This window comes from Trichogramma pretiosum, unplaced genomic scaffold, assembly GCF_000599845.2.
Source record: "Trichogramma pretiosum strain Unisexual culture from Peru unplaced genomic scaffold, Tpre_2.0 scaffold165, whole genome shotgun sequence".
Taxonomy (NCBI): Eukaryota; Metazoa; Arthropoda; class Insecta; order Hymenoptera; family Trichogrammatidae; genus Trichogramma; species Trichogramma pretiosum.
Window position 1 is genome coordinate 112,425 of NW_019640837.1, and position 14,422 is coordinate 126,846.

A 14,422-nucleotide genomic window follows, 5' to 3' on the forward strand; every position below is an offset into this window, starting at 1 on the left:
ACAATTAGGCCCAAATTTATCGATGAAAAATTAAAGAAAAAAATTCATTCGAATTAACCTTTATTTGACACACTTTCCTGGTGTAACGTACTTGACACACTAGGGTTTTTCTGTACCCTATCAAATGCATTGTTAATGAATAAATCAACTCTTAAATATTTCTGTTTGAAACTTTTTTACGAACTTTTGAAAAGTTTATTTTGAAGACTGTATAAGTTTGATATTGAAATATTGAAAGTAAATATGTTAACAATAGATTTAATTTTGATCGATTTGGATACTTTAAAACAACGTAGAAAAAGCGTGGGGTTGATTCTGCCCCAGTGTATCAAGTAAAGGTTAAAACTCAAGTATACGAACGAATTTAGTTCTGTTCAAGAATTGCAGTTAGAAGCGAAAATTCGATATAATACCTCGAAATAAATTAAAATTCAAGCAAATAACATAGTTCAATTAAAAATATACACAATAAAACACCGCTGCTAATTCATTGGCAAAGAACTAACTCCTTAAAGTTTACTTGTTCTTTTTTTAAGTATCAAATTTAAAATATAGGGCTTTTTCACAGTCGTCAATGACAGTCAAAAATCGACCAGCTGATTTGCCTGGAGGCAAAGCGACCGCCCATATACTTTACATGTTAAAGTTGGTTGGTAAAAGTACTTGTAATTAGTTTACCGTGCACTCAAAAAATAAACAAAAAGTATCTGGAGAAAGCGAAAATATTTGTGTATCAAAATATCGAAGCGGTTTTTAGTTAAAGTCTTCAGTTTATAAATAAAAAAATATTGAAATTTCTGCTTTTTTTTCTGTGATATTGTCAATAAATATTGTCCATAAAATAATTATTAAAAGTGGTTTTTAAGTTGCAATACAAACTCTCAAGCAGGGAAATTTTATTCTTTGAAGTTACCGACGAAAAATTAAGAAACAATCGTAATTAAGAATATTATCTTTACACCAATAGCAGACTTGGTTGGGTTATAAAAGACAATTGCGAGATCATTTTCATAATTTTTCGAAATTACGATTGTTTCATAGTTTTTCGTTGGTAATTTGAAAGTATAAAAATTTCCCTGCTTGAGAGTTTATATTGAGACCCAAAAAACCGATTTTAATAACTATAATTTTATTAGTGTTTATTGGCAATATCACAGACAAAAAAAGCGAAATTTCAATATTTTTTTATTCACAAACTAAATACTTTAAGGGGGGAAAGGTACCTTAAACCTACATTTATGAAAAATTTATTAATTATGAAGAAAAAAATTTTTTTTGAAATATACAGAGAAAACTCTGTTTTCTTCACTCTTTTTTCAAAGTTTTTCTCTGTGGAATATGAAAATTGAGGTCCCAGTCACCATAGAACCCTCCTCGATGAAGCAAGCCCACAGTCCTGACAGGTACCCCTGTGCCGTAGGATCCAGCTAGAACCGATGATTCAATCATGGTCCTTGGGGTCTCATTTTGATCATTAGATGTGTGGTTACAAACGCAAGCACTTTCAGAATTTTTAATTAGTTATACACAATTTGCCAGCCACATATGCACATTTATTCATTAATTCTATATAATAAAATACAATTATGCTAGGGATGTAGCCTGAAAAAAGTGCAAACTTTGTCCAATACCTTTGAAAGTGCTTGCGTTTGTAGCCATTCACATGTAGAACAACCCCTGAAAGTTTTAGCTCAATTGCTCAAACGGTTCTCATTAAAAGTTACGGCATACATGCAATTTTGAGATGAAACGTAACTGCCCCAGAGTTGAAAAAAACCAAAATACATCAATATATGTCATAATGATACTCTCATGTATATCACTGAGGCTGCTTAAAACTTTTTGGACGATAAAGAACAGTAATTCAATTTGAATTTTCAACATATTGGACCCACAAGGACAATGTTCAAATATCCCATACAGCCACACAAAGCCAAATGCGCCAATTTCATTACTACATTATATAAGTTGTACTAAAATGTTAGTATACGCTAATATGGGTTTTATGTGGAAACTGGTAACTAAGTTGATTATGTCCAAATCAACTTTTCACACAAATATAAGCAATCTCACATTAGAACTTGAACCCAGTATTCTACCTATTCACTAACATTCATAAAATATTTATCACTAGATACTTGGAAATAAATCACTACAAGCTGATCAATTATCACTAATATTGTTCATCACATGCAATAATATATATGATACAGTCATATACACATACATAAAGTACAGTGACATATATATACACTGATGTATATATGTCAATTTACATATGTACTTCTGTATTTCTTGATTTAGAACTACTAAAAATGTCATATTTTTATAACAAGCTATTGAAACTTCTTTATAGCTTTATTATGAAACACTATGTTGAGTTGCAAAGATATAATTGCACTCTACATATACTTTTTTCACTTTAAAAAAAATGTAATTTTCAGCCATTGGAAAATCAAGAAGCAGTCGGCACTCGGCAGACTGTTATTGACATTTGATCAGGGCTCGTGCACGACACAGAGAGAGACAGACAGAGTTGTGCAAATTAGATGGCCAGAGAAAGTACAAGCGCAGCCGACGGCATGCGCGCGCATGTCGCACTACCAACTGACACACAAGAAACTACACGATACATTCAAATTTCAAAATTCAACCATTCAGTATTATTTAGTGCCATTCAAGATTTATTGAAATGGAGTTGAAATAATGAAACTTTTATCACTATCACATTTATACAGGCATCTTTTCATAACTATTGAAATAGAAATAAAAAAACATAATGAAATAATGTTGTAATTTTTATTCACAATATAATATATCGATGCATCCAGCCCTTCCTTCAGTATCTTTTTATTATCGATGCAATCGATAGCATTATCGAATGTAGTATCGATTCGTTTTTTGCGCGCGAATAGCAGTGAACATCGTCTATACGATTCAGTTGGACTTTGGACGAAACGTGAAGAAGTATACAAACTTTTCTTTTCTTTTTATACGCAACGTTAAGTATCGCATGCCGTCATAATTTACAAATTGCTGATCTGAGGAATTTATGAGTACATTATCAGTACTTTTATACAACCTGAAAAAAGACTCACTTTGATGTAAGTATTTATTAATTACGTTCGGATTTCATGCATTGAGGGATCCATTATTGATCGCTGACGATAATCTTTTGAGCGTATATTTTCTTTCAAGCAATGTATCATTTTTTCTGAATCGTTCGTAAACTAGTAGTTAGTGGTAAAGTATTGTACGTCGTGAATAATGAAAATATAGTTAAACCCTTTGTCATAACACGACAAAACAGTTGCAAATCCACATACGTCTGCATGTGAAAATGTGTATATTTAGACAAATATGTGTTGCCGTAGAAGGCTCAAGCGCGGCGGAACTGTTTCTTGCAGACGAGTTCGACGTCTTTACAAAAGGCGATCGAACGGCCGGTCGACGTCAATTCCAAGAACGAGATCTTTCTCTGAAATTTGTGTTTTTCTTTAATGTATAATGAAGCTAGAAGCGTTGTACGTTGAAATTACAATTCATAAATATATATCCGTTGATTGTTGCATACCCAAACGTTTTGTGGGGATTGTTTTTTAGTATGCGTCTTTTCGAGAATTTTTTTTCACGTACGTGACAGTGGACAGATAGACATACTTTTTATATGCATATGAAGTACTTATAACGCATCAATGCGAACATAGCATATGAAGAGAGAAACACAAAAATGGAAGTATTCATAGCATCCGCTTAATAATGATTATCGCGCATTTCGTCCGTTTTTTTTAATTATTTACATTTTGGAATACTCTGTTAGTTGACTCGTAAATCAATAAAATTATTAAAAAAACGTTTAGTGGCTCTTGTTTTAATTATGTAAATCTCAGTAACTTTTTATAATGCAAAATGAAAGCTGTTTGAAGTTTCTCAGGAACTTTCAAATATGTAAACTGATTTGTAAAGTGTTGACAAAAAAGGTTTATTCAATTATTTTCACGAAATAAATAACGACTATACCTTAGACATCATTTATTTTTTTTTATATCGAATTGAATGTTATTACGGAATCAGGTTCTTATGTTTATTTATCATTTAGGTAAATTTGCACAACAAATCGGACGTAAATATTTGTTTAAATAACAACTCCGCTACGATGAAAAATTGGGAAAGGTTTTCGGAATTTTTTGAATGGATTGAAAAATCTGATAAAGCAGGAAAAGTTTATTGTAAATATTGTAAAAGAGATTTAGCTGCAAGACCAGATTATTTAAGAAAACACGCAGAAAAACCAATCCACAAAAATCAAGTTAATTTAGCTATAGGCAATAATGGATCCTTGAATAATAAATGTAAAAAAATACGGCCCTCTCGAAACGTACAGAATATAAATGAATGGAAGAATTTGACCAACTTTTCTGAATGGCTCGTGATATCTGATGATGATAAAAGCAAAGCTTTTTGCTTATTTTGCAATCAACCTCTCTCTGCAAGAACCGACGCTTTACGATCACATAGTACGACACATAAACATAGAGTAAACGAAGTTTATGCCGATCCATCGAAGTTGACGGAGTTGGAGAAAAATGTTGTAATAGGTGAAATCACGCTGAGTGCAATGATCGCAACAAGCAACGTACCTTATTTGTTTATGGATACTCTCATCCCAGTGTTAAAGAGAATTTTACCTGATTCTGCTATTATGCAAAAAATTTCTCTAAATCGCTACAAGTCTAATGAGATCGTTAATAGAGTATTAGCTCCCGAGCAAAAAAAAAAATTCAATCACTTTTACAGAATCAGGTATTTTCTTTTATTGTTGATGAGAGCACCGATAAGAGTATGATACATTGCATGTGTGTTGTTGTACATTACTATGATTCAGAGTTGGGAGAAATTCAAGAATCCCTATGGGACTTAATTAATATCTACGACGATGAGAATTCTCTCGCAAGTGCGGATCATCTTACAAAAAAAATACTAGATTCGTTTGTTAAATTTGAAATCCCATTACAAAATATATATGGATTTTGCTCTGACACGTGTAATTTAATGATGGGAGAAAATGCATCTGTCTCCTCAAAATTAAAGGAAAAACTACCACATTTAGTTGTTATTAAATGTCCATGCCATATGGAGCAATTATGCATGAAATATGGAGCGAAAAAATTACCCGAGGAGTGTATAGATTTTATGACAAACGTTGTAAATTATATTTCTTCCAGTGGAAAAAAAATACAAGCTGGAGATTAACGCAAAAAAAAGCTGATTTAACACCTTTAAAAATCGTCAAGCCTGGTTTCACGCGATGGATATCTCTCAAAGGAACTATCGATTACACACTCTATAGATGGAATGCGTTAAAGAAATTTTTTGATCAAGAACGTGATCTAAAAGAACAAAAAGCTGTCGCTATTTATGACTCTTTCCAAAACAAAAGCTTAAAATTATATTTAATATTTCTACAGTTTATTGTATCAAAGTTTTCTGAGACAAATCTTATAATGCAGTCCATCGCCCCAATTATTACGGAAACTGGGGACAAAATGAGTGATTTGCTTAGGGAAGTTTTACATTTGTTTTTAAATGAAGAAGCAATCACTAGCCAAGGGATACAAAATATTGACCCAACAAATAAAAACAATATGAAAACTTTAAAGGAATTAATAGTTGGCGATGATGTCATTGATTATTTGATGTCTGCACAGAATCATCTAAACGAGAAAGAAGAAAATGAATTTCTCGTCATTTGTAGGGACGTTTTGGTGGAGTTGGCAACACAATTGCAAAATCGATTGCAACTCAGTGAAAAAATCATTGCAGGTCGTTACGTTTTTCACGAGAAAAACGCTCTGAGTTTAAAATTTCGTGAACAATGTCCTAATTTAGACAGTTTTTTTGAAATGACCGAACATGAAATGTCTGACAGCCTGAAACAATCCATTAATGAAGAGTGGCAATTATTGCCTACTTTTAATTTACAAACGAATGTAGATAGAGCAGTGGATAAATTTTGGACGGATGTCAGTTATGTGGTGGACGATGAAAACCGACCGTTGTTTGCTAATTTATCTTCTTTTGCTCTTTTATCAATGGTGATAGTACCGAACTCCAATGCCTCGTCTGAAAGGGTTTGGAGTAAAATGAATTTGATTAAAACACAGCTAAGGTGTAACTTAAGTTTACCGAATATGCAAGCCCTCATGATGACATCAGAATTGGTGCGCAGTCAAGGAGGCATTCTGAATTTCGTGCCAACAGATAATATGATAAAAGAAGCAATAATTATAAAATCAAGATATTATGACAATTCCTCCAAATTAGAAAATGAGACGTTGGAGTTATTTCCACAAGATTTTATTATTGAATGTAAAAAGGACGAGCATTTGTATAAACCGAAGAAAAAAGAAAAAATAAGATATTTAAATAATAAAAGCGAAAACATCAAGAAAACGAAGAAAAAAAAATCGGTTTTCACAAAGCTAATAGAAGATTTGGTAAAAGGTAATGAATATTTAAATTTTTTAATTGTAAATAATCAATTTTTAGTCCGTATACATAAATTATTGCTTACTTAACTCTGTTTTAAAGAATACGTTTTATTTCGTGTAACTAGCGCCAATTTTATTCATCGATTTGATACTATAAACACACATTTATAAACACGTTTATATACACACGTTTATAAACACACATGTAAATTGCCCTATATACAAAAAAGACAAGCAAACTATACCAGCTGTATGTATAAACACACAAAATAGACAAGACTGACCAACGCGTACACACACACACACACACACGTGTATAAGCAGGAAAATAGCTCACTTATTTGTGAAACGCGAAATAAACTGTTAATTACTTCTACCTGTAGGTAACTAATTATACAATTTTTCAAAAAATTTTACGCCACGCCGGGTACGCGCTTAAATATAACATATACAATATAACAGCTATGCACTTTCAAAGCCTCTCACAAAACTGTATCAAATGCTATTTATCGCCCGTAAAAAATTAAGTAAAGAAAAAACAAAATTTGTGATCGTGAGTGTTCAGCAAATAATTTTCGAAAATGTTGTGTCAAATCTGAAAGGTCAAGAGGCATATCTGATAGTCGTCTTTCCCACTTGATTCGTTACTTTGATATTTCTCGGCGATGCGCGGTATTTAGTCCTTGCCAGCATCACGTAATATAATATATCGAATAATTGACACACATTGAATGCACATGAGAGAGAGCTTATGAGACAGTTTATACAAACCGAGAGAAAGAGAACAAGTGAGAGTTTAGCCAATTTTGGAAAATAAAAAGCTGTTACCGGTAATTGTTTTTATACATGCACGAATGACATGCAAGTTATATTTTCATTCCTTATAATTACACACATTAGCGCGTACCGATTTCAATCGCTGGAAAGCATAATTGATTTTTACTGGCTTCTGCAATGTACGAACGCGCGATAGAGCAGTAGCTGCATTTCCGGTCTATTTAGATCCTTTATAAATATCGCTATGAACAACGAAATAAAAATAACTGAGGTCTGTATTTTAAATTTATTGATGGATGCAAAAAAATACTTTCATCTTGGGTAATTTCGTCATTCTTTTATGTTTTTTTTGTTTTCTCTATATTTTAAATGTGCGTTGCAAGGGTTTATTAATCATACTCATGATGCACAAGTACGAGTGCTAAAATTGTTTCTCCGCTACTCAAAAATCGACATTTAATATCAGTTCAATTAATAAAAAACGATGAAACAAAGCAATGTAATTCGTGTACCGAAAATTTCGTTATGTAAGTCTTTTCCAAGATTCAATCGAAGTCAAGTTCTCGATTTTACTTCAATTAATTCTCTGTCGATGATTTATTAGCAATTTTTTCTAAGATTTAGCACCACATGCATACACACGCAAACGCGCACACACTCACACATGCTTACACGTACGTACATCATTTAATCCATTATTTCCCCGTAGAAAATGTTATATTTCATTTTTTGTATCATATTTTCCTATCTATATGCTTCATTTTACTGACATTTTTTGTTTCATTTTATAGAATCAGATCTTATAGAAAAAAAAAATAGTAACGTCAATCAGATAGAAGAAAATCAAAGTCACTTAATTACTGAAATTTACCTTCATGAGACTGATACATTTAACAATTCAGCTATTATAGGTAAATTTGGACATGACAACTATAAATATTTCAATCGAAATGAAAGCAATTTTCATTTTTTACACTCAATTGAATATTCAAGCTTACACGGTCAAAGATTCATCGAAGGTTCGGTAATTGACTGTTATATGTTGTCTGCGTTGACTTTGAATAAATGGAATGACGTACAATTCTATCCAACTTCTTTAACCAAATACATCATTGGTGATTATCGGGAAATTATTCAAAATGTAGATTTCCCCGGATTTAAAGTTAATTTAGTATTTTCAAATATTGTATTCATGCCCTACTGCTTTGGTTATCACTGGAGGCTTCTAATGCTAAATATTAAACTTAAAACAATAACTTATTTCGATCCTTTTGGTGACCGTGGCGACTTGGAAGAGCCAGAAAATGTAATTCATTATTTAATGAATTATTTTGAAAACTACAAGCGGTATGTACCAGAAATAATAAACAATCTCGTTTCAATTGATTGGAAAATAGAACAGACTACAAATTACCTGAGCAATTTATGTGACAAACTGCCTGAGCAATACGATGGATATAACTGTGGATCTTTTATTATATATTACATGAATATTTTGGCTACAAATCAAACGAAGAAAAACTTTAATCCGAATAGGTACCGTACTCACATTGCCAAATTTCTCGTGAAAAACTCGTTGTCGATGACAGAAGTATGTCTAGGATGTGAGTTAACGGATGCGCTTAACTATGAATGTAGAACATGTAAACGCAAAGTACACCATAAGTGTAAGCCGAATTACTTTATAGACGATTTTACGTGCAAATTCTGTGATCGGTACCACAAAAATAATATGCCAGTGGAAGAAAATAATGAGGGAAAATTCCAAAAGTTTGTTGGATTCCCGAACCCGCCTGGATGGAATTCGTGCTGGATGAACTCAGCTCTACAAATTATTTTAATACTTCCGCTCTTTGACCAAATGGTTAAATGGGATCCCAGAAATTTTACTGCAGTGCTTCGAAATTTGATTAAAATTAAAAAAGTCACGCAAAAACAACCCACTCAGAGAGATGCCGTGCGTCGCATTTTGTTGTGAGTTTTTTCATTAAAAATCAACATATTATATTTAAAGTAAAAATTTTAAAGATACAGTTTTTGTATCAAGTTTGCCCTTCTATAACCTTTTCATGGTATACAAATTTTATATGAATTTGTTTTTTTATTCTTTTTTTATAAATTTAAGCATTTTATATGCATTTTTTATACAAATTTTTCTACTTCGAAAATTGTATGAAGTTAATTATAAAGTATAAACATGCTAGTAGTCTACCACTTTAAAACTCTTCTCACTTCTTACTCATAGAAATAAGGCTATTAATGTAAAAAAATTTTTCTTCAATTATTTTTTGATGTAAAAAAGTAACTTTTTCAATAACTACAAACACTAGAACTAAAAAAGATCGCAAGTGAACGTATCTTACGTATGACACATAAGATACGTATCTTGAAATTTTTATGCATTAAAGAGCCTATTCTTGTTCTTGAAAATTTAATTGAAACAATGACATATTATTACAATTTGTGGCAGTATTCGATCAAGGTAGAGTTTAGATCATATAAAAAAAAGCATCATTTTTTATTTCATGATAATTTTATTTTAATTAGTATTTATTCAAATAATAACTGACGCTGGTCGGTTACTATAGGTTGGTAGAACTCTAGCAAGTTTGACTTACAGTTTTTACAATAACTTTAAATATTTTTATGATAATTAATAGTTTTTTATGTGTCACGCATCTATGTATGCGTTACGTACATTGTACTAAATTTGTTAATTTTCTATAATTGCAGTAAATTCAAACAAGATTTGGTTCATTTACCTAATCAAGGAAAAATGGATTTTTCGTCTAACGAACAACAAGATGTTGTTGAATTTTTCGCACTTCTTTTCCATTATTTCGAGGAAATGAGCATGAAGGTGACTAGGGATGATGCATATGCCTTGACCTTAAATAATATTACGAAGACATTCAAAATAACATTCGAAGCACCGCTGCAATGTTTGAATTGTAAAAATATTATAAATAAAAGTCAAGAATCATATTTTCTTAACGTCGCACTCCCAAAAAGCCGTGAAGAGTTTGAATTAAAATCTCTAATAAACAAAGCGCACCTTTATGAGGATGGTGATATGATAAATTGTATACCATGTGGTAGCACAATTTACCACGCATCGGAAAGAAGATGCTTCATGCACTGTCCTGAAATTTTAATCATTGCCATCCAAAGATACGATTATTCGGGAAATGTAGTAATAAAAAGAAGCGACACAGTTGTGGTAAATCAGATATTAGAGATTGACTTTATTCCAGAGTAAGACCGTCTTATAACTTGAATATTGTTTTTATTCAATTTTTAAACCTAATTTTTAAATATTATTTTTAGGGATAAAATGAACGATCGTCAAGTATGTTTTTATGATTTAATCGGCATCATTGTTCACGAATCTCAAAGAGTTCAATCGGGCCACTACGTAAGTTACGTAAGAACAGATGACCAAAACGTTTGGAAGTTATTAGACGATGAGAAAGTTACGCAGAAAACGACAACACAAGTCTTAGATGAAATTAAAAAAAATGCATACATGCTTTTCTTTAAAAAAATACAATAAATTATGAACATATATCATCAATCGTTTCATTAACTTATTTCTTCTCTTTGAGGTCTTCTTTTACTTACAGGATCAATTGTTTAAATATTATCTACGAGCTGATCTGCAGGGGTTACTACTATGGTTTGCAGAATTTTATTTATAAAAAATATTCACGAGCACGGCTCCGTAGGTTACTGCTCTTGTTCGCAGTATCAATTGTTTAAACAATACTCGAGCTAGGTCACCTGTGTTGCGGCTTCTTTTCGCTAATATATGTTTTTAAAAAATATATTTTCAAGCAGGATTACTCAGTTTTACTTAGAATTACTTTGGGTATTCTTATTTTATGATTTTAAAAGTACACGAGCTTGATAACCTTGGGTTACTACTTTGGTTTGTTTATTTATGTATTTATATCTTTTAATAAATTTTTCTACCGCGTATTCTAATAAATTTCTATACGTAAGTTTTTTAATAATTTGAATTACGTGTATACCGGGGATCAAGATCGCTGCAGCAGTTGGTAGTGTGACATGCGCGCGCATGCCGTCGGCTGCGCAGTGCGCTTGTACTTTCTCTGGCCATCTAATTTGCACAACTCTGGAGACAGACGATATGCCGAAACCCACGTGCTGCGAGTGGTGGCGTTACTGTACACCTATAGCCGTGTAAACAAACAAATTTCTGCTGGATGTACTCTAACCAAAGAATAAAACGAGTATCAATAAATGGCGCTACGGACTTATGAAAGTCTCGAGATTCATGACAGATTGGCCACGATATATCTTTGAGTCGTTTCATTCATTTTTTCTAAATAATCGTAAAAGTATCGGTACTAAATAACCTGTACATCACGGTACAGTTAACATTTTAAAATTCCGATCACGGCACTGGAAAGCCGAGGATAAATCCTATCAAAAAAGTCATTGGAAAAAAATTTTTTTTTTATATTTTAGGTGCCTTTCCCCCCTTAACTAAATACCGCTTCGATTATTTTGATACACAAGGATTTCCGCTTTCTCCAGATATTTTTTGTTTCTTTTTTTACTGCTCGGTAAAATAATTACAAGTACTTTTACCATCCAACTTTAAAATGTAAAGTATATGGGCGGTCGCTTTGTTTTGCCTCCAGGCAAATCAGCTGGTCGTTTTTTGACAGTTACTGACGACTGTGAAAAAGCCCTATTATAACATATTAAGTTTATAAGGTATTGAGTCTTAAATAGTAATCTAATTCAGAGAAAATGTGTTACACATTTGAGATTATGAACTTCAAACATATACACCACAAAAATGAAACTGATTTGGTCAAAATGAAAGTAACTGTATCTAGAACAAAAAAAGTACTTACGTTTTTTTCATTTAAATGCTGTCTTCGTACAAAAAGCTCCTGGCTTTTTTTTAAGAGTCCATCAAATTCCTCGTTATAGCTGTTTTCTTTTGTTTTAAGTTGATCACAGATTTGTATCATGTATTGTCGATAATTATTTCTCATTTCTTCGACAGACAAATTCAGGATAATCTCGTCGAAAATGATTTTTTTCGAACGAGCTAAGGTTGTCGATTCAATTTTAAGAAATAATTTTTCCATTTTATTACAGGTTAGCTAGACTGCTCTATGTGCTTGCTAGATGGCTACTGAGACTCGAGCCATGTCTCTGCAGTACTAGGCTGTGTCTCTCGCAAGTTGTAACTGCGCGCGCATCCTACGCGCGTCGAAGCTCGCGCCATCTTTTGATTAAATCATTAACTTTTTTTGAAAAAATGGTGTTATCCAGAAATCCAAAAATCGCTCCAAAAATTATGAAAAAATTCAGACATGTTCTTTGATCAATTCTAAACCTTTTTTGTAATATAACTTTTTCTCGTCAAATTGATGATTATCGAGTTAAAAATTGTCGAAATCATTTTATGACATACAGGTCTTCGGGAGTCAAATTTATGATCACCATTTTGAATTTCGTAATTATAACTGTTTTACAATAAAGTATACAAGCCATTGACCAAATTTATATGCGTGAGACGCACGCGCGAACTTTTTTTCCGAGTTGAAATTTGAGTTAAACGAGATTTTTTCTCGAAATTTCATGTTTTTTTTTACAAAATTGTTTATAATTTTTTATTTAATAATTTTATTGTAATTCAGACTCCGGATTCGAAAAGTGCATTAAATTTTACGTGAGAAATGATGTCTGAAAAGTTTTTAAAAGTTATTTCTTCCTCTGTATCAATTAAACTTTCTCCATCTTCGGTTTCACCGATGAGCAGAGTTGTCTGTTTCTCTTCATTCATCAAACTTTCTTCATTCAGAGTTATTTCTTCCTCTGTATCGATTAAACTTTCTCCATCTTCGGTTTCACCGATGGGCAGAGTTGTCCGTTCCTCTGCGTTCATCAAACTTTCTTCATTCAGAGTTATTTCTCTTCACCGATGGGCAGAGATACGTCTTCCTCTGTATCGATGGACAGAGTTGTTTCTTCTTCTGTATAGATTAATCATTCTTCATCGTCAATTTTATCGATGGAGTGAGCTTTTGTCTTCATATATATTTATGTGGCGACCCACTTCAGAGCGTTCGCACATATATATTTTTGATGAGTCGCGATTGTTTAATAATTACGTTTTGTCTGTTACTTGGGAGATCTAAGAAAATTTTGTTTGAGCCTCAGTTTGGTTGCGCCAGTCATAGAGAGAAGATCTCAATAAATTCATTAACCGTTGTTCAATAATTTATTGATAGTTTCATTATTAATCATTACATTTATATCACATACATGTAAACTATCAAAATGATTATATTAAATTTTGCACATTCTGGCTGCGACTTAGCGAGCACAGTACTATAAAATGTTGTACGATACTCGTGGCATGGGGACACTTTTCGGCCCAGCTATTAGGACCCTCGCTGCGCTCGGGCCCTAAACTACGCCGTGCCAAAGAGTGTTACTTATGGCACTCGGGAACAAGGAATGCCTTGAGGCGCTGATAAAATACGGGGCTAAAATCGATCACGTAGCCGTAGAAGGAGAGACCGCCCTGACGTGAGTTTTTTTTACCTTATCGCGTATACTTTTTCCAATCGATTTATTCCATTCGTTAATTTTTCTTTCTCTCTTTGCAGTGTCGCTGCGGACTACAATAAAGGTGACTGTGTCCAAGTGCTGCTCTTGAATCACTACTTAAAAGTGCCAAAAGGTTGGTTGTTAAGGAGAAAGAGAAAGAGAGAGAGCGGCTGGCGACTTGTTTGTACATATTGTGTAAAATATTTATTGTAAATTTAAGATGTAAATGAATTTTTTTCAAATAGTTACACGATCGCTGTATTTTTTTTTCAATTGACATAAAATTTTACACCCTTATAAAAATTCCCTACAGGGTCCCGCGAAATTCCTGCTGGAATCCTATAGGACTCCTGTAGAAATTTCGCGGGATCCTATAGGAAATTTTCATAAGAGCAATAATTACTTCTCTCGTTATCGATTAATTCGATACATTAAATTACTTCTATACAGAGTCAATTGCACGAAACGTGCTTTTTTTGTCAAGAAATTCTACCCTAGGGCTGTGCGAATATCCGATTTTTCGAGTTTTACTCGACTCGAACTTGACTCACCGAGTT